The following is a 23,267-nucleotide window of genomic DNA, read 5'->3' on the forward strand; positions in this document are numbered from 1 at the left end:
AATGTTTGCAATCTTGCGAACTTTCGCGAACCGCAATAGACTTCAATGGGGAGGCGAACTTTGAAAACTAGAAACATTTATGCTGGCCACAAAAGTGATGGAAAAGATGTTTCAAGGGGTCTAACATCTGAGTTTTTGCATGGAGGAGTGGGATACACGCCAAAAGTCCCGGGGAAAAATCTGGATTTGGCGCAAAGCATCGTTTTAAGGGCAGAAATCACATTGCATGCTAAATTGGAGGCCTAAAGTGCTTTAAAACATCTTGCATGTGTATACATCAATCAGGGAGTGTAATTAGAGTACTGCTTCACACTGACACACCAAACTCACTGTGTAATGCACCGCAAACAGCTGTTTGTGTTGTGACGTCGTGCTGGACTGGTGTGCACCATGGCGAGAGTGCAGGCAATAGCGGTTTTCAAGCCCATATGGTCGCCAGGCTGAGGTAGCTCAATGAGAGAACAACAGTGATTGTTCAGCTGATCGAATTTGGTCTGTCCACAATGAAGCAACGACCTTATTATCTTTGGTGTGCCACAGTGGTGCTCTCACGAATGGTCGTGATCCCGGGTACGCGTGATTCACGGCCATTTTTCCGCATCACGAAGGGCATGACCCGGATGCCGTGATCAGCATGGATCACGACATTGCGTCAAATCCGGATCACGGCATGCATACAAAAAGACGGGTCACGACGACCCGTAATCACGGCCTTGATGCGGCCGTGATAGAGGGGAGGCTACATGCGGATTTTTATGTCCGCATGGCCTACTGATACGCATGCGCATGCGCAGTTACTGAGTACGGGTACCCACTGTTACGCATTGATCAATACGATACATACATGCGGATTTTATATCCGCATGGCTTACTGATACAGATGCGCATGCGCAGTTAGTGAGTCGCATGGCCTATTGCTATGCATGCGCATGCGCAATCTCATTTTTTTAACACGTACATTTCTACGCATGGCGGCATGGCGATACGCATTAAACATTATGGGTTACGGCTGACCACGACACGACTTTGCGGATTTTTCAATACTGATCACGGGTAAAGACGGGTCGAGCCGGTTGCGGAAAAAAATACGGGACCCGATCACGGGTTGATACGGATGCGGCTCCAATAATCACGGCCGCATGCGGATCCGTGATTGGGGGGTATCCGAGCAACACTGGTGTGCCACCCCCGAGACACTCATATGGCCGGCAGTTATTGCTTCATTGTGATACGCAAGCCCCTTCACCAGAGCAAGGTAACGATCACGAAGGGGAATTGACACATGTACATGCCTTTTGTTTTGTTGTTGCAGCTGCAATGCAGCCAGAAAAAATAGGCAGGCATGTACACGCACCAGAAAAATTATTATAGCGGCTGCTGCTAGCAGTGGTCTTAAAAATTCAGGAATCCGCCTGGAGTCCTGGTGGACCCTGTTGGTGGTGGCGGAGAAGGCAGTCAAGCGGCCTGCAGGCAGAGATGCTGTGTGGGGACCAACTTAGTCTTGGGGCAGGCATTCACATGGCGTGCAGGCAGAAATGCTGTGTGTGGGGTGTGACTTAGTCTTTGGGCAGGCCTGAGCGTGCTTTGCAGACCTGGCATCCGTGGTCAGATGGACCCTTGACCCAATGCTGTGTGCCAGAGATGTCACCACTTGCCTTTCAACATTATGGTACAGTTTTGGTGCTGCCTTTTTTAAGAAAAAATTGCGGTCTGTTATCTTCCACTGCGGTGTGTGGCTTTGCTTTTGTGTGCTGCTTTTCCTCAGGTGGTCATCCCATTGCAGTTTGTGTTTTGTAATCATGTGCCTTCGTAAAGTAGTTGTCCCTCCCTAGGCGGGTTTTGGTCTTTCCACGGCTCAATTTTTGGTGGCAGAGAGTACAGATGGCATTGCTCTCATCTGGCAGACACACAAAAAAATTTCCACACTACTGAGCCCTGGGGTGATGGCGGACGACAGTGTTAAAGGGAAGGTTCAGGGAGGGAGGTAAGAAAATAAAAATCAATATCCACTTACATGGGGCTTCCTCCAGCCCGTGGCAGGCAGGAGGTGCCCTCGCCGCCGCTCCGCAGGCTCCCGGTGGTCTCCGGTGGCCGACCCGACCTGGCCAGGCCGGCTGCCAGGTCGGGCTCTTCTGCGCTCCAAGGCCTGGCACTTCTGCGGCCCACGCAGCCGCACTGACGTCATCGGACGTCCGCCGGGCTCTACTGCGCAGGTGCAGAACTACTGCGCCTGCGCAGTAGAGCCCAGCGGACGTCCGATGACGTCAGCGCGGCTGCGTGGGACGCAGAAGTGCCGGGCCTTGGAGCGCAGAAGAGCCCGACCTGGCAGCCGGCCTGGCCAGGTCGGGTCGGCCACCGGAGACCATGCGGAGCGGCGGCGAGAGCACCTCCTGCCTGCCACGGGCTGGAGGAAGCCCCAGGTAAGTGGATATTGATTTTTATTTTTTTACCTCCCTCCCTGAACCTTCCCTTTAAGTGGGGTGCCAGAATCAGAGCAGGAGGAGGAAGCTATGTCACGCTTCCGTGCGGAAGCTGAGAAAGATGAGGTGTTCTGTGTTAAATAGTCAACTACGTCCTGACAATATTGGGGGTTGATGGCACGTGCCTTCTTCTGAACACTGTACTTTGGTCAAGGGCCGCACGAAATCACGACAGCGCGACCTCAAACAGACCTGCCAGGTGGCCTGCTTCTGGCGCTGCCTTTTGTTTTGTCCATATTGGGGGGGGGGGGGATGAAGGGAAAGGTATGCACTGACTTGACTAATTTAATGTACGGTTACACAGGTGCAGTTAACAGGTTGCAGTGACTGATATTACAAATAAGCAGCTGCCTGTCACACACACATAGGTACCCTGAACAGGTGCAATGACTGGTGGTATTAACATGGCGTGCGCTCACATAGGTATAGGTTGGTAGGTGCACTGAATAGTGATCAGGTGCAGTGATTGGGATTACAAATGTGCAGCTGCCTGTCACTCACACACACGGACTGCAATGACAGGTGCAATGACTGATGGTATTAACCACTTGCCGACCGCCTTAAGCCGATGGGCGGCGGCAAGGGCTGGGCCCAAACGACCGCAATACGCCCATCGGTGGCGGCAGCAGGCGTGGCTGTGCGGCGATCGCGTCATTCTTGATGCGATCAGCCGCCGGTGACAAGCTCCGCCCCCCTCACGCTGCAACCCACCGGCCGCTCGGAAGCGCCGGCGGGTTACTAGCTGACAGATCACCGCTACAAAGTGTATAATACGCTTTGTAATGTATACAAAGCATATTATACAGGCTGCCTCCTGCCCTGGTGGTCCCAGTGATCGAGGGACCACCAGGGCAGGCTGCAGCCACTCAGGTAAGCACCCAAGCACACTGATCTCCCCCCCTTCCCTCTGATTGCCCACAGCACCCCACAGACCCCCCCCCCCTGCCCACCCCTCAGACCCCTGTTTGCACCCAATCACCCCACTAATCACCCATTAATCACTATCTGTCAGCGTTATTTTTTTAACTAGTCCCTAATCTGCACCCTGGGGGCACCTGATCACCCCCCACACTCTCAGATCCTCCCCAGACCCCCTCAGACCCCCCTGTGTACTGTATACATCTATCCTCCCCTGTAATCACCTGTCAATCACCTGTCAATCACCCATCAATCACCTGTCAATCACCCGTCAATCACCACCTGTCACGTCCACTTATCAGATCAGACCCTATCCTGCCTCTTACGGGCATCTGATCACCCTCCCACACTATCAGATCCCCCGCAGACCTATCCTTAGATCACCTCCAAAGTGCATTGTTTACATCTGTTCTGCCGTCTTATCACCCACTGATCACCCATCAATCACCCATCAATCACCCCCTGTCACCACCTGTCACTGCTACCAATCAGATCAGACGCCTATCTGCCCCTAGGGCACCCAATCACCCGCCCACACCCTCAGAACGACCTCAGACCCCCCCCCCCCCCCCAGACCTCCCCCCCGTGTACTGTATACATCTATTCTCCCCTGTAATTACCTGTCAATCACCCGGCAATCACCCCGTCACCACCTGTCACTGCCTCCCATCAGATCAGACCCTTACCTGCCTCTTACGGGCATCTGATCACCCTCCCACACCATCAGATTGCCCGCAGACCTACCCTCAGATCACCTCCATAGCGCATTATTTACATCTTTTCTGCCATCTAATCACCCACTGATCACCCATCAATCACCCCCTGTCACCACCTACCCATCAGATTAGACCCCTATCTGCCCCTAGGGCACCCAATCACCCGCCCACACCCTCAGAACGCCCTCAGACCCCTGCCCTAATCACCTTGCCAGTGCATTGCTTGCATCTATTCCCCCCTCTAATCACACCTTGAGACACCCACCAATCACCTCCTGTCACCACCTGTCACCCCCTAGCACACCTACCCATCAGATCAGGCCCTAATTTGCCCCATGTGGGCTCCTGATCACTCGGTCAAACCCTCAGATCCCCCCTCAGGCCCCCTTCCGATCACTTCCCCAGTGCATTGATTGCATCTTTTTTCCCCTCTAACCACCCCCTGAGACACCTGAGATATTTCTCCCACCCAGCATGAATATACGTAAAAATACACCCCAAAACACATTATACTACTTCTCCCGAGTACAGCGGTACCACATGTGTGGCACTTTTTTGCACCTTAACTGCACTAAGGGGCCCAAAGTCCAATGAGTACCTTTAGGATTTCACAGGTCATTTTGCGACATTTGGTTTCAAGACTACTCCTCACGGTTTAGGGCCCCTAAAATGCCAGAGCAGTATAGGAACCCCACAAATTACCCCATTTTAGAAAGAAGACATCCAAAGGTATTCCGTTAGGAGTATCACTGGCGCACGGAAGGGGTTGTTCCGGGTGTCTGGAACCCCCCCTTGCACCTAGACCGGAAGTGCCTCCGGAATCTGAGCAGCGGCAGCCACTGAATGTAATAGTGCAGCTGCCGCTTGCTCATGTGTGTGCGCAGTAGGGGGGCCCGGGGCCCGCTAGCCGTGTGGGGGGGAGCGCTGTCACCCTCCCTATTGAGGGACCCCCCAGCCAGATATGCTGCTTCTTCCCCGCAGCCCCGCAGTCTCCCGGAGGCAGATCAGGGCTACGGCAAGATGGCTGCCGAAGCCCTGCTCTGGAGACTGTGTCTCCAGTACAGGGCTTCGGGAGCCATCTTGCCGTAGCCCTGCACTCTGCCTGTCAGCGCGGGAGATGTGCTGCAGGAGGATCATCGGGGAGCTGGTGCCAGATGCCAGGAGAGGAGAAGACTTCTGTCAGGTAAGTGATTTGTTTTTTTTTCACAGGTGCATTTTTTTTCTAGTTTCTGCTGCCCACATTACGATTTTCAGGTGTCTGCTGCCCACATTACGATTTTCAGGTGTCTGCTGCCCACATTACGATTTTCAGGTGTCTGCTGCCCACATTACGATTTTCTGGTCACTGCTGCCCACATTGCGATTTTCAGGTGTCTGCTGCCCATATTACGACTTTCAGGTGTCTGCTGCCCATATTACGATTTTCTGGTCACTGCTGCCTGCCCACATTGCGATTTTCAGGTGTCTGCTGCCCACATTACGATTTTCTGGTCTCTGCTGCCCACATTGCGATTTTCAGGTGTCTGCTGCCCACATTACGATTTTCAGGTGTCTGCTGCCCACATTACGATTTTCTGGTCACTGCTGCCCACATTGCGATTTTTAGTTGTCTGCTGCCCACATTATGATTTTCAGGTGTCTGCTGCCCACATTGCGATTTTCAGGTGTCTGCTGCCCACATTACGATTTTCAGGTGTCTGCTGCCCACATTACGATGTTCATGTGACTGCTGCCCACATTACGATTTTCTGGTCACTGCTGCCCACATTGCGATTTTCAGGTGTCTGCTGCCCACATTACGATTTTCATGTGACTGCTGCCCACATTACGATTTTCTGGTCACTGCTGCCCACATTACGATTTTCTGGTCACTGCTGCCCACATTACGATTTTCAGGTGTCTGCTGCCCACATTACGATTTTCAGGTGACTGCTGCCCACATTGCGATTTTCAGGTGCCTGCTGCCCACATTGCGATTTTCAGGTGTCTGCTGCCCACATTACGATTTTCTGGTCACTGCTGCCCACACATTGCGATTTTCTGGTGCCTGCTGCCCACATTGTGATTTTATGGTGACTGCTGCCCACTTTACGATTATTTTCTGATGACTGCTGGCTGCTGCCCACATTATGATTATTTTCTGATGGCTGCTGCCCACATTACGATTATATATATACACTGGCTGTATGCAGGGGGAACTGGCTATATACACTGGCTATATGCAGGGGGATCTGGCTATATACACTGGCTATATGCAGGGGGAGGCATCTGGCTGCATACAGTGGGTATATGGGTATATACAGGGGGGGGGGGGGGAATCTCTGGCTATATATACAGGGGATCTGACTATATACATTGGCCATATATACAAGGGTGATCTGGCGAAATACAAGGGGGAATGTACTGAACGGGGAGTTATCTGGCTATATACTATAAATGGGGATCATATGGTTACTTATCCTAACTGGGGGGGGCCTCATCTGGCTACCTGTGTGATAAATGGGGGTCATCTGGTCACCTATACTAAAGAGGGGTGGGGTAATTTCGTTATCCATAATAAAGGGGGGTTATCTGGCTACTTAATCACTGCCACATTATATATATTTTGGCGAAACGCTACTGCATCATGTGTATTTTGTAGGGAAACACTGCGCATTGTGTGTATTTTGTGGAGAAATGATGTGCATCATGTGGATTTTGTGGGCAAACGCATGCGCGGTAGTGTGCGGCTTGCCAAAAGAGACCTATCAGGAACCCCCCCCTTGAAAATCCTGGATTTGCCCCTGAGTATGGTGAGTTCATAGAAGATTTTATTTTTTGCACCTTTAGGCTTTACAGGGGTGCTTACAATTAGGCACCCCCCAAAATGCCAAAATGCCAGGACAGTAAACACACCCCACAAATGACCCCATTTTGGAAAGTAGACACTTCAAGGTATTCAGAGAGAAGCATAGTGAGTCCGTGGCAGATTTCATTTTTTTTTTGTCGCAAGTTAGCAGAAACGGAAACTTTTTTTTTTTTGTCACAAAGTGTCATTTTCCGCTAACTTGTGACAAAAAAATAAATCTTCTATGTACTCACCATGCCTCTCAGTGAATACTTTGGGATGTCTTCTTTCCAAAATGGCGAAATTTGGGGGGTATTTATACTATCCTGGAATTTTAGCACCTCATGAAACATGACAGGTGCTCAGAAAAGAGATGCTTCAAAATGGGAAAATTCACTTTTGGCACCATAGTTTGTAAACGCTATAACTTTTACCCAAACCAATAAATATACACTGAATGGGGGTTTTTTTAATCAAAGACATGTAGCACAATAAATTTGGACAAAAAATGTATACAGAAATTTTACTTTATTTGAAAAATGTCAGCACAGAAGGTGAAAAAAAAATCATTTTTTTGACAAAATTCATGTCTTTTTTGATGAATATAATAAAAACTAAAACTCACAGCAGCAATCAAATAGCACCAAAAGAAAGCTGTATTAGTGACAAGAAAACGAGGTAAAATTCATTTAGCTGGTAGGTTGTATGACCGAGCCATAAACCGTGAAAGCTGCAGTGGTCTGAATGGAAAAAAAAGGCTCTGGTCCTTAAGGGGCAAAAAGACTGTGGTCCTTAAGTGGTTAATGCGTGCGCTCACATAGGTATAGGTAGGTAGGTGCACTCAAAAGTGAACAGGTGCAGTGATTGGGATTACAAATGTGCAGCTGCCTGTCACTCACACACACGGACTGCAATGACAGGTGCAATGACTGGTGGTATTAACCTCCTTAGCGTTCTGGACGAGCTGAGCTCGTCCATAGACGCCGGAGGGTGCCGCTCAGGCCCTGCTGGGCCGATTTTCACAAAATAAAAAGGAGCACACGCAGCCGGCACTTTGCCAGCCGCGTGTGCTACCTGATCGCCGCCGCAGCGTGGCGATGCACCGCGTGCAGCGGCGAAGCACCACGTGCAGCGGCGAAAGAGGGTCCCCCCAGTTGCCCGAGCCCAGCTCAGCCGGACCAAACAGTTCCAGGCCAGCGCTAAGGGCTGGATCGGAGGCGGCTGACGTCAGGACGTCGGCTGACGTCCATGACGTCACTCCGCTCGTCGCCATGGCGACGAGTAAAGCAAAACAAGAGGGGCCGCTCATCACGGCCCTTCTGGTTACTTCTGATCGCCGGATCTTAATAGAACGCCAGGCAGGTTAACAATGCATGCGCCAATGTCGGTATAGGTAGGTAGGTGCATTGAACAGTGAACAGGTGCAGTGATTGGGATTACAAATGTGCAGTTGCCTGTCACACACACACACGGACTGCAATGACAGGTGCAATGACTGGTAGTATTAATGCGTGTGCTCACGTAGGTGTAGGTAGGTAGGTGCACTGAACAGTGAACATGTGCAGTGATTGGGAATACTGTCTGTCACACACACAGGTAGTCACTGAATGTGTCGCAAAAGTTTGCGGTTCTCCGCGATCGCGAAACCACGGAAGTTCGCCGGGGAACAGTTCGGGCCATCTCTATATATAAATAGATATGGTCCAAACGGTTCGCCGGCGAACGGTTCCAGGCGAACTTCCAGGGTTTGCGATCGTGGAGAACCGCAAACTTTTCCAGAAGTTCGGTTCGCCCCCATAGTGCATCATGAGGGTCAACTTTGACCCTTTACATCACAGTCAGCAGGCAATCAGGCTACACTCCCTCCTGGAGGCCCTCCTCCCCTTATAAAAGGAATGCAGCGTCAGGCATTGGACTCACAGGTGGGCCTGCAGTAATTAGAGAAGAGATCGCTGCTGTGCAGAGACTTATAGGGAATGCTTAGTTAGGCTCTTGTAGGCTTCTTAGCTTGCTCCTTGCTGATTCTTATTGCTAAAAAAGCGCTCCTCAACAGCTCTTTTGAGAGCTAATCTTGTTCTTGTGATCTATTTTTTTTGTGTGCGGCCCACTTGCATAATATACAGCCCTGTCAGTCAGTCGCAGCTGGCCTTTGGCCCCTTGGTGGTATAATTACTACTGTGCCAGTGCCAGGTGCACATTGTAATACCCATCACCGCATATACCTACCTGTTATTCACAGTGCACCCACCTACCTACATGAGTGCATGCAGTGTCACTGTGCCTGTCCGGTACCTGTCTGTGTGTGACAGGTGCACATTGTAATAACCATCACTGCATATACCTACCTGTTGTTCACAGTGAAATCACCTACCTATGTGAGCGCATGCAGTGTCACTGTGCCTTTCCAGCAGTGCTGCTTGGATACCCCTTTTCAAAATCCGGATCCGATTCGGATCCGGATACCCAGATATTCGATCTGGGTCGGATATCCGATTTCAAAATTTTCCAATCTGAATCGGATATCCGACCCCAGTATCCGGGATATCCGGGCAAATTCAGATATCTGGATAGAAAACCAGGAAGTGGCCTTTAAATTGCTTTAAAAACATTTTTTAGGGTAAATGAGGCATGTAGCACCATTATTTTTTTAAAGGGGAACACTAATTGATGATGTGGGGACTTAAAATCCCCCACCCAAAAAAAAATGGCTGTCAATTAACATCAGGCCTAGGTTCCAGACAGCGGTCGTGCAGCCCACATTGTGTCCAAAGTCCAACCGCACAACTGGGACATGGCAGTTTTCAGCCCAGACACCTCCAAAACATTACGCAGTAATTGTGTTTTGGGTTAAATATAGGTGGTATCAGCACAGCAGCAGTGGCCTGTGTCACCCTGGCGGTGTGAGCAGCACAGGCAGCAGGAGCAGGGCAGTGCAGCAGCAGCAAGTGTAACGTCTGCCAGGAGCAACCCGGACGTGGCACTTGGCAGTGGCACATGGCATGTGGCACATGAAAAGTGCCACGTGCAAAGTGCCAAGTGCAAAGTGCCACATGCAAACACATGCAAAGTGCCACGTGCAAAGTGCAAAGTGCCACGTGCAAACACGTGCAAAGTGCAAAGTGCCACATGCAAAGTGCCACGTGCAAACTGCCATGTTCAAAGTGCCACGGGCAAACTTCCACGTGCAAAGTGTAAAGTGCCACGTGCAAAGTGCCACATGCAAACACGTGCAAAGTGTAAAGTGCCACATGCAAAGTGCCACGTGCAAACAGCAAAGTGCCACATGCAAACAGCAAAGTGCCACATGCAAAGTGCAAAGTGGCACTTTGCACATGGCACTTTGCACATGTTTGCACATGGCACTTTGCATGTGGCACTTTGCACTTATCACGTGGCACTTTGCACTTTGCACGTGTTTGCATGTGGCACTTTGCACGTGGCACTTTGCACATGTTTGCACGTGGCACTTTGCCCATGGCACTTTGCATGTGGCACTTTGCACATGTTTGCACGTGGCACTTTGCACATGGCACTTTGCACATGCCAAGTGCCACGTGCCACTTGCCACGTGCCAAGTGCCACGTGCCGAGTGACAGTCAGACAGCAGAGGAGAGGACACTAACTGTCACACTGGCACTGCTTAGCAGCACAGCAGTTCTATAGTAAGCTAACACAGTAGTACTACTACTCTAACAACTACTAGCACTGACTGCAGTACTACAGTACTAACTACACAATTACACAGTAATGCTATTCCCTAATCCCTAACCTAACCTATACTGTAGCTAGCGAAGGCTAATAGCTGGCCAGCAGGCAGCAGCTGGCCTGGTCTGTGCACAGCACACACAGAGACACATAGCAGCTGCCTGCAGCACACACTGACTGTTACACAATGAAATCAAGCTAATTAACAATTTAACAATAGTGTAGTGATAGTGAAGGGGTAATCACTGAACAGCTTTAGGTTTACACTTTATACACACTTGCTAGACCAGAAGCACTGGAGCATGTCTCTCAGTGGGCATTCACAAGCAAGGGACACTATTTCTCATCATCGCAGCCCTCATTATTATACAGGGGGGCTGGCCAGTGTTCCTTTCTGTGATTGGGTGCCAGGGTTTAGGCTGGGAGCTCTCTGATTGGCTCAATGAGGTCAGGTGGGGCTGGCCAGGGTTCCCCTCTGTGATTGGTTGCTAGGGCTTTTGCTGGGAGTCCTCTGATTGGCTGCAGGACGTCCTGGATGTCATACAGTATCTCAATAGTCGGACATCTGCCGGATATCCGCATTGCCCAGCCAACTATCAGCAGATAGCTATCCAGGTTTGGGCCCAGGTATCCGGAATCCAAATTCAGTCGGATTGCTGAAAAAAGGTCAGATATCTGGGTTACCCGGATATCCAGAATCCTGATGAGCAGCACTGCTGTCTGGTACTTGTCTGTGTGTGACGGGTGCACATTAAAATACCCATCATTGCATATACCTACCTGTTGTTCACAGTGCACCCACCTATCTACGTAAGCGCACGCAGTGTCACTGTGCCTGTCCGGTACCTGTCTATGTGTGATAGGTGCCCATTGTAATACCCATCACTGCATATACCTATTACCTGTTGTTTACTTCAGTGCACCCATCTACCTATGTGAGCGCACGCAGTGTCACTGTGCCTGTCCGGTAACTGTGTGTGATAGTTGCACATTGTAATACCCATCATTGCATATACCTACCTGTTGTTCACTTCAGTGCACCCACCTACCTATGTAAGCACACGCAGTGTGATATTTTATTGCACCAGTCAGTTTACCTGTTCACGGTATGTGTGTGTGACAGGTGCACATGTGTAATACCCATCACTGCATATTCCTACCTGTTGTGTTCAGTGCACCCACCTACCTACGTGAGTGCATGCAGTGTGATATACCACTCCGTGCATACCTGTTAACTGCACCTGTGTGACTGCACATTGTATTAGTCAAGTCAGTGCATACCTTTCACTTCATCCCCCCAATATGGACAAAACGGACAAAACAGGTAGAGGCAGAGGTAGATGCAGACCCAGAGAAAGGCCACCCGCAAGGTCTGTGCGAGGTTGTGCTGATGTGATTTCGAGCGGCCCTGGACCAAAGTACAGTGCTTAGAAGAAGGCACGTCCCATCAACCCCCAAGATTGTGAGGGCGTGGTTGACTATTTAACACAGAACACCTCATCTTCCGCAGCCACCAGCGCTACTACAAGCACCACATCCGCTGCATTTGATAGTTCGCAGGAGTTATTTGGTGGGGAAATCACTGAAGCACAGCCATCATTGTTACAACCAGATGAAGGCGCTAAGCAAGTTACACCACCTCATATGTCTGAGTTAGGCGACACTAAGGACTTAACAAGTGAGGAGGAGGATGATGAAGTACCTGCTGTTGATGCAGTTTTGGAGGTGTCTGAGGCAAGCAAAGCTGGGCAGGATGATTATGATGATGACGATGATACGGATGCCACGTATGTTCCCAATAGAGGAGATGAACAGGGGGACAGTTCAGAGGGGGAGTCAGAGAGGAGAAGGAGGAGACAAGTTCCTGAAAGAAGCAGGGGAAGCTTGTCATCAGAAACAGCTGGTGGCAGTGTCCAGTGCCATGTATCGCCACCTATGGACAGCCAGCCAACATGCCCTTAAACGTCAGCTGCTTAGGCCACCATAGTGCCCACACCCCAGGGGGCTCAGCAGTTTGGAAATGTTTTAGTGTGTCTACCGTAGATCAGAGCAATGCCATCTGTTCTCTCTGCCTCCAAAAATTGAGCCGTGGAAAGGCCAACACCCACGTAGGGACAACTGCCTTATGAAGGCACATGGAGAGAAAAGGCACAAACTGCAATGGGAAGAGCACCAGAGGAAAAGCAGCACACAAAAGAAAAGCCACCCTCCTTCTCCTCTTCCCCCTTCAGGTGCAGCATCTTCATTCTTCAGCCACTTTCTCCCTTGCACCTTCACAGCCACCCTCCTCCACTCCACCTCTGACCTTGAGCAGGTCCTGCTCCTCTGCCCACAGCAGCCAGGTGTTTGTGAAGAAAATCTTTGAGCGGAAGAAGCCAATTTCTGCCAGTCACCCCCTTGCCCGGCGTCTGACAGCTGGCTTGGTGGAACTGTTAGCTCGCCAGCTGTTACCATACCAGCTGGTCGACTCTGAGGCCTTCCGTAAATGTGTGGCCATTGGGACACCGCAGTGGAAGATGCCAGGCCGCAATAATTTCTCTAAAAAGGCGATACCCAAACTGTACCGTGATACACACAGCGTTTGGTCAAGGGTCCACCTGACCATGGATGCCTGGCCTCCTGCCACATCCTCTGCTCTTGCTACATCCTCTTTGCTGTCGTCATCCTCCTCCTCCTTGGCTGAGTGGCAGTTCAACTCTACTGGTGCTGCGATCTCCTCTCCAGCTACTCAGCCCCATTGTCAAAAACCTAAGCGGTTCTTGTCTTTTTCATGATTGCTAACTCAGTAAAGGACCAGCCTTTAAAGTGTTGCCATCATATAAATCCGGCATAGCGGGGTCTGAACCCTCAACAGTAATTATAGATTGACGGTATACCTTGAAATGAACCAGAGCACTCAGTATTTGATTTTATATAAAAAAATGTATTTTCTTATCATACAGCATATATACAAAATATGAACAGTTCCAAGTAGCGTTTCCAACAGTATTCCATCTCATCAAGGCTTTAGAGTCAAGCGATCATCAATCTGCTAAGTACATTCAAAAAATTATAGAACAGTTGTGTTATGTAGAATAAGATCAAAAGTAGTCTCATTTGTATCAGTAGCTGTGTATCTAGTAGCTGTGTAAAACTTGTAGTAATCTTCTTAAAGAAATAGCATAAAAAAATAGCTTCTAAAAAAAACTTCTTGCTAACATCTTAAGAAAACTGCTGATTGGTCGAGCGCAGGGGGCGTGCCTCAGGGTCTCCTCGGGCGCTTAAGCCTGGAGGATTCAGTAGGTCCTCGTCTGCTTTTGTGAATACTTCGTGTTAGCGCTCAGACCTTGATAGCTTAATTATCTAACTTGAAAGACTGTATATTATCTGTGTGTGACTCTGGCTACTCTTCCGCTCAGTGATTCTGTACTTCTGCCCATCTGATCTTGCTGCCGACTCTGCCTGTTTAACCTTCTTGTCTCTGCCCTCCGATTTTGTACTGCATCTGCCTGTCTGTTGCCAACTCGATTAGTCTGACCACTCTACTCTCACCAGAGGGCCCTTGACTCTGGTGAGGGGCTCTGTACTGTTAGTACCCACCAGCTCCTCTGGTGAGGTATAGCTAAACCTATCAGTACTACTGTTGCACCAATCACTATACGTAGCTGTTAGCTATGACTTCTGTTGCCTGCTATTCTTGCATTATTGGTGATTCTGCAGATCACCACATAATCAGGTATAGTATCTGGGTTATTGGTGATACTGCAGATCACCTAATAACCAGATAACTGTTTTTGCTGACACCGATCATTACACTTATCTTGTGAGAATAAACGTCATTTGGAGTTTTCGACATTTTGACATTTGATTAAAAGGTCATATTTGACGCAGTAAATAAAAATGGACTTGTCTGCTGATTTGACTTATTTGACCCAGACATTGGGAAATTAAACAATGTCATTCATGATGCATTTCTGATAATGGGTCCTTCTGCTAATTAGTTTGGAATGTGTCTGTACTTTCCCAGACATAAGATTGGTCAGGTTGACACTGTAACACTGTAAAGAGTCTTCAGCAATTTAAGGCTTATTGAAACATGCAGGGCTTCTAATATACTTATTTAAATATAAAGCTTATTATATAATTCTTCTTAAAACAATTAATCATATAAGATATAATTGCACATTAAAATGTAATAATATAAAATAATGTTGTATATATTTGCCTTTATGAAGAGATCACTTTAATAATTTCAACCGCCAGATGTCACCATTTTAACATCTTTAACTAATTAGGAAAACCCCTTCTTTTTGTTTTATATTTTATTGAAGCCTTTTCCCAAAACATCATGTGTTATCAGCTATCAATGCTCAGCTAGCTGAGATGGCCTTGTAACAAGTACATGTCAACAATCTAAAACAATCTTATGAAAATGTTTTACTGGCTCAAAATATCACTGGCAGAATCCAGCATTTAACTGTAATAAATTATTTTATATTGTAATTATATGATTTAACCCTTTCCACTCGTATGTCCCGCATAGCGGACATCGCGAATTCCGCGTTGCACTCGTATGCCCCGCCACACGGAACATTTTTTCAAGCACGGCTTCAGGCCACCCATAAACCCAAACTTTTGTCCACATATGTAGTGGGCATGTAATAGTACATGCCCACACTGGTGTTACCCCCCCCCCCCCCTTCCCCAAACCGGAAGTGCGCGATCGGCGCACCAGGAAGTGACAGATGCAATGAAATTTCATTGCATCTGTCTTGCAGAATTTTTGCAGATTTTCTTTTTAACATACTGATTCCTTGTTGATTCCTGTTTGCAGATTCTTTTCTGCAGATTACATTGCAGATTTCCTGCAGATTGCTTGCAACGTTGCATAGACAATCAATGGCATCCTATGGAATGGACTGGGGGGAGTGTAAATAGTAGCCAGTATTTTATTGCTAATATGCCCAATCGAAATACCAAGGATCGCATTGTGTGTAGGGACAGTAAGACACCGGGTGGCAGGCATTAAACCAACTATTATTGCGAAACTTGCTCATGCAGGCCAGAATTACACCCAGAAAACTGCTTTACACTTTACCATACCTTGGCTTTCTCTTCTGCTACCAGCCAATAGAAGATGCCAAACTGTCCAAATAAGGTATCAAATCAAACATTATAATGTGTTCTTTAAAATAAGATATACCATGTTACTATGATATGTTCCATGTTATTAATAATAATAGCAGATAACAGCAGATACATCTTCATAATAAGTCATTGGCAACCATAATAGTAACATTTGGGTGTAGGTGTCTTGTTCACAGTGTACTGTAGTGTACTGTAGTTCACAGTATATGAGGCATTTTAACCCATAGAACCTCTTACTGAAAGAAAAGTTTATCCCGCCACTCTCCACACCCCATGCAACCCAAATGCAAATCAAGATTTGAAAGAGGGATGCAGTAGAGTGTCTCTCATACATAGAATGGACTGAAAGGCTTTGTCACCATAAGGCCAGTTTATCCCAGTCAAGCATGTCTTATATGTTCACAAATCCGCAGCACTATGCAAGGAGTGAGCCAGTGAGAGAGCTAGAGGTTTGTAAAGCAAATCAGAATACTGTCCAGTATGGACAGGGCCTTCAAGAAAGAACATCCATGATGGAAACTTTTAACACTTAAGTACAGCAGTGTAAGGCTTGACAGGTTATGTCCCCAATCAGTCTCTTTGCCACAATCTAGTGCCACGGCTCTGAGCCCGGCTCACGGTCTTCCCCTATAGAAAAGCCCCCACATGAACAGCATACTTTATTTGTCTCCTGATTATAGTTTTATGAACTATTGAACTGTGTTATACTTGCCTCAGTGGGGTTCTGGAGGGTTATTGTCCTCTCTACCTCAGTCTGTATGCCTTGCACGTTAAGACCTGGAGGTAACCGTAGTCAGGAGACAAATAAAGTGTCCGGTTCTCGTGGGGGCTTGTCTATAGTTGAAGACCGTGGACTGGGCTCTGAGCCGTGGCACTAGATTGGGGCATAGTGACTGATATGGGACATAACCTGTCAAGTATCACACAGGACTAGTGCCTTGATTTCCAGCACATAGATACATTCTTCTGTCTCAATATGGGAGCGCAGGGTCTGCATGTCTGGTCTGAGCAGTGGCACGTCAGTTTTCACCTCTTCCAGCCTGGTGGTGATGTGTGTGAGACTGGACTGGCAGCTGGTGTTGGCCTCCATTATTTGTTGCAGTGAAGGAATAGGTGTCTCATCAGAAGCTTCATCGCCCGCAGCTGAACTTTTTAAGTTTTGTGGTCACTTCCGAGGTTTTGCAGGACATATAGTATCTGTTGTAGGCAAACAGCCGGGAGCAAGCTGCATCCGATAAATGCCTTATTGAGTGAAGCCAGTATCGGTAACTGCCATTATCAGGATTATTGCGGGTGTCCAAGCCCCCCCCCCCCCCCCCCCGTGATAAGACCAAACTTAACATACCTGCTCCTCATTCACACCTGAGACCTTGTAATACTAACAAGTAGCATGTCCTCCAGGTGGGAAAAATGCCTAATTGGGCAGCATTTTGACATTATCACTTTTGTTTTTAGCGGTTTAGACATCAATGGTTCTGCAGTGAGTAAATTTGACAGGACAAATGTACACTGTTATACAAGCTGTACACTGACTACTTTACATTGTATCAAAGTTTCATATCTTCAGGGTTGTCCCATGAAAAGATAGAATACAATCGTTACAAATATGTGCAAGGTGCATAAACTTTTGTTAGATACTGTATACTGTCCTCAACAAACACAAACCTTTGTATCTTTACATATGTAAAAATGTTATACGTATGACTTTTTGCATATACGTTAGTGCCATCTAGAACCGTTTAACCTCAATTGTTGCTTTCCTTTTGCCATCCTGCTTTCTTTTTCAGTTACCAAGAGAAAGATAAAATATTTAAAGTTTTAGCTGTAAGAGAAGCACAGTCATTTTAGAGTCTGCCCTGCTTTGTGGAAGTTATTTCTTGAAAATATATGGATAATGAGTCTACTTTCTGCAGTAGCATTATGCCTAAAAGCAGAGTCATTGCTGTTTGGTACATTTTTGAATTGGCATTAAGCAGGACTTTTCTGTGCCAGCATGCTGATGCCATGCATCACATTCATTCACTGCTCCTAACTCCAATATTACCATCTTTTAAAATGTGTTCAAGACTGCATATTTGCTACTCACCAGAGGCTATGGATGTATATATCAATCAAAGAAGTGTGAATTAATGATTTGTGTGATTCTGTTCTAAAACGAAGATGACATGCCTTATTTTTTAGATTTGTGATGGAAATGAACTTTCCAAAAATTTCTTTTGTTTGATATACGTTACAGGTCAAAAGTTTTAGTACACCTCAATTGGTCCCATTTTTTTTTTACAGGTGCCCCAATGTTTCCCAATTACTTACAACCTGACTGCATAAAAATATTACTGGAACTCTGGTGCCATACCCTTGTGAGCAGTATTTAACCAGTATTGTACTACAGAAAGTAGTGTATGGATATGAAATTGGTAAGAAAAAGCAATTAAAGATAAATGTCAGAAATAGCGGTCTTACCTCCGCAGCGGACTGCAGCGCGGGCGCCGCTTCCGGGTCTGACGTCACGGCGGCCGCCGCCGCATCATCTCAGTCATCTCGCGCTGGGTATCTCGCCGGCGCATGAGCAAAGGTCGGCATGCTCGCGCAGGGAGCGGCGGGACCTTTATGGGCTCAGAAGACGGGTCAGCTGACCTGCTGGACAGCTGACACTTGGCTGCTGCATCTCTTCTCTGATTCTTGGAAGTATTCTGGGCGGGAACCTTGGATTGTCTGTATGTATTTAAACTGAGGGATGTCAGTAGCTCATTGTCTGTTGTTGCGAATACTTCGGTGCTAGCGCTCAGACCTTAGTCATATCCTTGTGTGTTTGAACCGGCAGGACCCCGGGGATTCGCACTTAGTCTAGGACTATTATTATTATTGTATTTATTATTTACTGTGTATGACCTCTTGCCTGAACCTCTGATTATTCACTTGCCTCATGATTCTGTACCTTCGCCAATCTGATCTGCTGCCAACCTCTGTCTGTCTATAGACTTCGATACTTGCCTCACGATTTCGTACTGCTGCTTGACCGGTCTGTTGCCGACTTTGCCTGTACAACCACTCGCTATTAAGTGATAGCCCCTGCCACTAAGGGCTATCACTTTGGAGTACTCCTGTAAATTTATAAGTGTGCACCAATCACCTGTATCTCCCATTTGAGTAAAGTACTGGCTGTATTGCTTGAGCTACCACTGATCATTACATAACAACAGACCTAATATATCATGGAGGGTTTATACCAGCAGGTGCAAGCCTTAAATACAGCAGTTACTGAATTGACTAGCCTAGTCAATTTACAGCAGACTCAATTAAATCAACTGTCTGAAGCTGTGCGTTCCTTGTAGACACCTGCAGCACCTATACCTCCCGTTTATGTTGCAGAACCTAAAATGGCACTCCCAGAGGAACTTTAGAAACAGGTGTATGTCGTACTTTGAGATGAGGCCCATTTCGTCTGGTACAGAAAAACAGAGAGTAACCTTGATCAAAACCCTGTTACACGGGGACTCTCAAACTTGGGCTTATAGTCTGCCTGACAGGCATGAAGCCCTGACATCTGTACAGGAATTCTTTAAGGCTATGGCAGTCATATATGATGACCCAGATGTGGCAGCCACGGCAGAGAGGAAATTAAAAAGTCTCAGGCAGGGACGGGGTACAGTGGAAGACTATGCTTCTGAATTTAGAAAGTGGTCAGTCTCTTCCAGATAAGAACATTATGCTCTTTTAGATTGTTTCCTCACGGGGTTGTCCTATTCAGATGCTGATGTTATGATCAGTCACCCCGAACCTAAGTCCCTGGATGAAGCTATTGCTTTAGCGGTTAAGGTAGACCGTAGAATTCGGTTTCATAAACAGGGCAGGTCACGGTCACGTTTTGTGAGGAATCGGTCTTCTCCCTCAGCCACGGCTACTACAGACGAGCCAATGCAGTTGGGCCATTTCAAACTGTCTGAAACAGAAAAAATTAGAAGGAGGAAAGAGGGCCTTTGCTTGTACTGTGGGGAGAAGGGTTATCTTATACAGAGTTGCATTAAGAAGGCGGAAAACTCAGCCGCCTAGGTGTAGTTGGAGGTACTACCCTAGGCGAATCTGTCTTACCTCCTAAAGATAGTAAATTATTGTTACCTGGCTCCATCTTTTGGGAAAATCAAGTCATTGATACCCAGGTATTTATTGATTCAGGCGCAGTGGCCAATTTTATTGACTTTGATTTTGCATTAAAATGAAAAATACCTATTCTTGCCATGGATTCTCCCATACAAAACAAGCAACCCCTCTCTCAAACATCACTCCTTAAGTTTAGTGTGGGGGCATTGCATAACGAGCAGATTCAATTTTATGTATTGAAAATGTCCGCTTCCACAAACATTCTTCAACTGCCTTGGTTGTGTAGACATTCGCCACAAATTGATTGGAACACTGGTCAATTATTAGCCTGGTCCTCTGCTTGTCAAAATCACTGTATGGAAAAAGTCACTTTATGTTCTACGGAAATTCAGATTGAAGGTGTTCCTCCTCAATATGCCATGTACTCTGATGGATTTTGCCCTCGCTCAGCAGATAAGCTTCCTCCTCACAGGGATTTTGATTGTTCGATAGATTTAAGACCCGGTACCATGCCCCCCAGAGGTCATTTGTACACCCTCTCAGGTCCGGAACAGATTGCCATAAAGGACTATATCAAGGAAAACCTTGAGAAAGGTTTCATTCGTCTTTCTAAATCACCAGCAGGGGCAGGATTATTTTTTGTTTAAAAAAAAAGACAGTGGACTTCGTCCATGTATCGACTACAGGGCCTTAAAACAAAATCACCATTCTAACTGATATCCCCTGCCATTAATAGATGATCTGTTCTCTCGAGTATCAGGAGCCCGAGCTTTTTCTAAATTGGACCTGAGAGGGGCTTACAATTTGATACGTACTAGACCAGGGGATGAGTGGAAGACGGTCTTCAATACATCCGATGGCCATTATGAATATCTGGTCATGCCCTTCTGCAATGCCCCTGCCATTTTTCAGGAGTTGGTGAACGAGGTTTTCAGGGAGGTACTGTAATGAATAGCGGATATGCCGCTGCACGGTCTGGCGGCGGGGCGGCTGTCTCCGCGTTCAGACCGGCGGTTTCCGCACAGCAGCATGTGTCTGGTTTGCCTGGGCCTTCTAGTGCACACAGATGGAGAGCTGCGCGCGCTAGAAGACAGGACCTTTATGCCAGCAGGAGAGGTATCAGCTGATCAGGACGATCAGCTGATCCCAGCGGAACTCCTGATTGGCTGAGTGGCTGGGGGCGGCGCTGAGGAGCGCTGTAGTATATATAGATCATGCTTGTCAGTTGCTGGTTGTCTGCCATTGCGAATACTTACCTGTGAGCACTCAGACCTCAGTCAGATCCTACAGTGTGTTAGAACCAGGTGGACCTGGGAATTCACACTTAGCCAGATTACGCTCTTGTTATTTACTGTGTTATACTTTAGACCAGTTCCAGGGTGTTGAGACCAAGGACCTCACACCCAAGCTTAGGAATACTGTGTCATTGCTGTGTTATACTCTAGACCAGTTCCAGGGTGTTGAGACCAAGGACCTCACACCCAAGCTTAGGATTACTGTGTCATTGCTGTGTTATACTTTAGACCAGTCCCGGGGTGTTGAGACCAAGGACCTCACACCCAAGCTTAGGATTACTGTGTCATTGCTGTGTTATACTTTAGACCAGTTCCAGGGTGTTGAGACCAAGGACCTCACACCCAAGCATAGGATACTGTGTTATTCTTCAGACTAGTTCCCGGATGCCGAGACCAAGGACCTCACACCTTAGACTAGGATTGTGCTTGATATCTGTTATGACCTTTTGCTCTGTCGACCTCTCTCTTGCTTTCTGATTCGGTACCTCCGCTTATCTGCCTACCAGTTGCCAACCTTGCCTGTACCCGGTTACAGAATCAGCCTTCTGTCTTTGCACCTTATCTGCTCTAGTGTTGCCGACCTGGCCTGCCCGACCCTTCTGGCTGTCACTCATCCCTCGAGTGTTCAGTCTGTCTGTACTTCCCGTGACACTATTCCACCAAGTGTCAGTTAGCTGCAAGGACCTCCTGCTCCTCAGAGAGTCCTTCCTGCAGTGCAGCCAGGGGCTTCTATCCCATAGGAGTCCCCTGACTGCATTACAGTCTGATTCCCATTTTACCAGGGAATCACTGGTATCTCTATCCCCTTCTCTTAAGGAGATAGTCCCTGCACAGCCAAGGGCCACCTGCTCCTCAGGTGGTTTTTGGCCGAAGTTATCTGTGTCTCCCGCCCCACAAGAGATAGCCTACAGTTGCACCAAACACTTACACTTTATTAGGTGTCCAGAGGTTAGTCATACTTGTATTATTGGTGATTCTGCAGATCATACATAATCAGGTATACATCTGTATTCTTGGTGATACTGCAGATCACAAAAAATCAGATACTCTCTGTGTGCTGACACCGATCGTTACAGAACGGCAGACCTAAAAAACAAAAGTGGACGCACTCAGCAGCCATCTTGATGGACTAACCACCTCGGTGGACAATTTCATTAGGGTGTTGGACGGCCAACAGACCCAGATTACCGCTTTGTCTGGGTCCATACAAGTCCTTCAAACGGCTGTGAATGCAGTGCGATCTCCTCCAGTTACAGACTTACGTATGTCTGTACCCGAAAGGTTTTCTGGCCATAGATCTGACTTTCAGAACTTTAGAAATCGAGTATTGTCTTATTTTAAAGTTGAGACCCAATTTATCGGGGACTGAGGCACAGAGAATTACTTTTATTAAGACCCTTTTATCAGGGGGCTCACAAACATGGGCATATAGCCTCCAGGCAGGGCATGAGGCTTTTTCATCAGTTGAGGAATTTTTTAAGGCTATGGCCATAATTTATGATGATCCGGACATTGCTTTCCCCGCTAAGCGGAAGCTTAAGACTTTACGTCAGGGTAAAGATCCGGTAGAAGTTTACGCAGCTGAGTTCAGGAAGTGGGCTGTGTCAGCTAGGTGGGGGTCATTCGCATTGTTAGACTGTTTCCTATCAGGTTTATCAGACGCAGTTTCTGATTTGATGTTGGGACACCCTGAACCAAAATCTATTGATGAGGCAATCTCTTTAGCAGTACGGGTTGATCGCCGTTTGCGCTATCAAAAACAAACCCGGGGTAAGAATACTGTAAGATATGCCTCCTACGCCTCTCCCCCACCCGTGTCACCTCCGCCAGAGCCAATGCAAATTGGATATTCAAGATTGACACGGGTGGAAAAGAATCGCAGGAAAACAGAACAACTCTGTTTGTACTGTGAAGAGGAGGGTCATAAGGTACAGAATTGTCCTAAAAAGTCGGGAAACGCTGCCGCCTAGGTGTAGTCAGAGGTAATACCCTAGGTGCGCAGTCATTACCTCTAAACAATAATCGTCTGCTCCTTCCCTGCTCTGTCACATGGGAGGGTCCGACTGTTCCCACTGAATCTTTTCTAGACTCTGGTTCAGCG

The sequence above is a fragment of the Hyperolius riggenbachi genome, chromosome 5 (genome assembly GCF_040937935.1).
Source record: "Hyperolius riggenbachi isolate aHypRig1 chromosome 5, aHypRig1.pri, whole genome shotgun sequence".
Classification (NCBI taxonomy): domain Eukaryota; kingdom Metazoa; phylum Chordata; class Amphibia; order Anura; family Hyperoliidae; genus Hyperolius; species Hyperolius riggenbachi.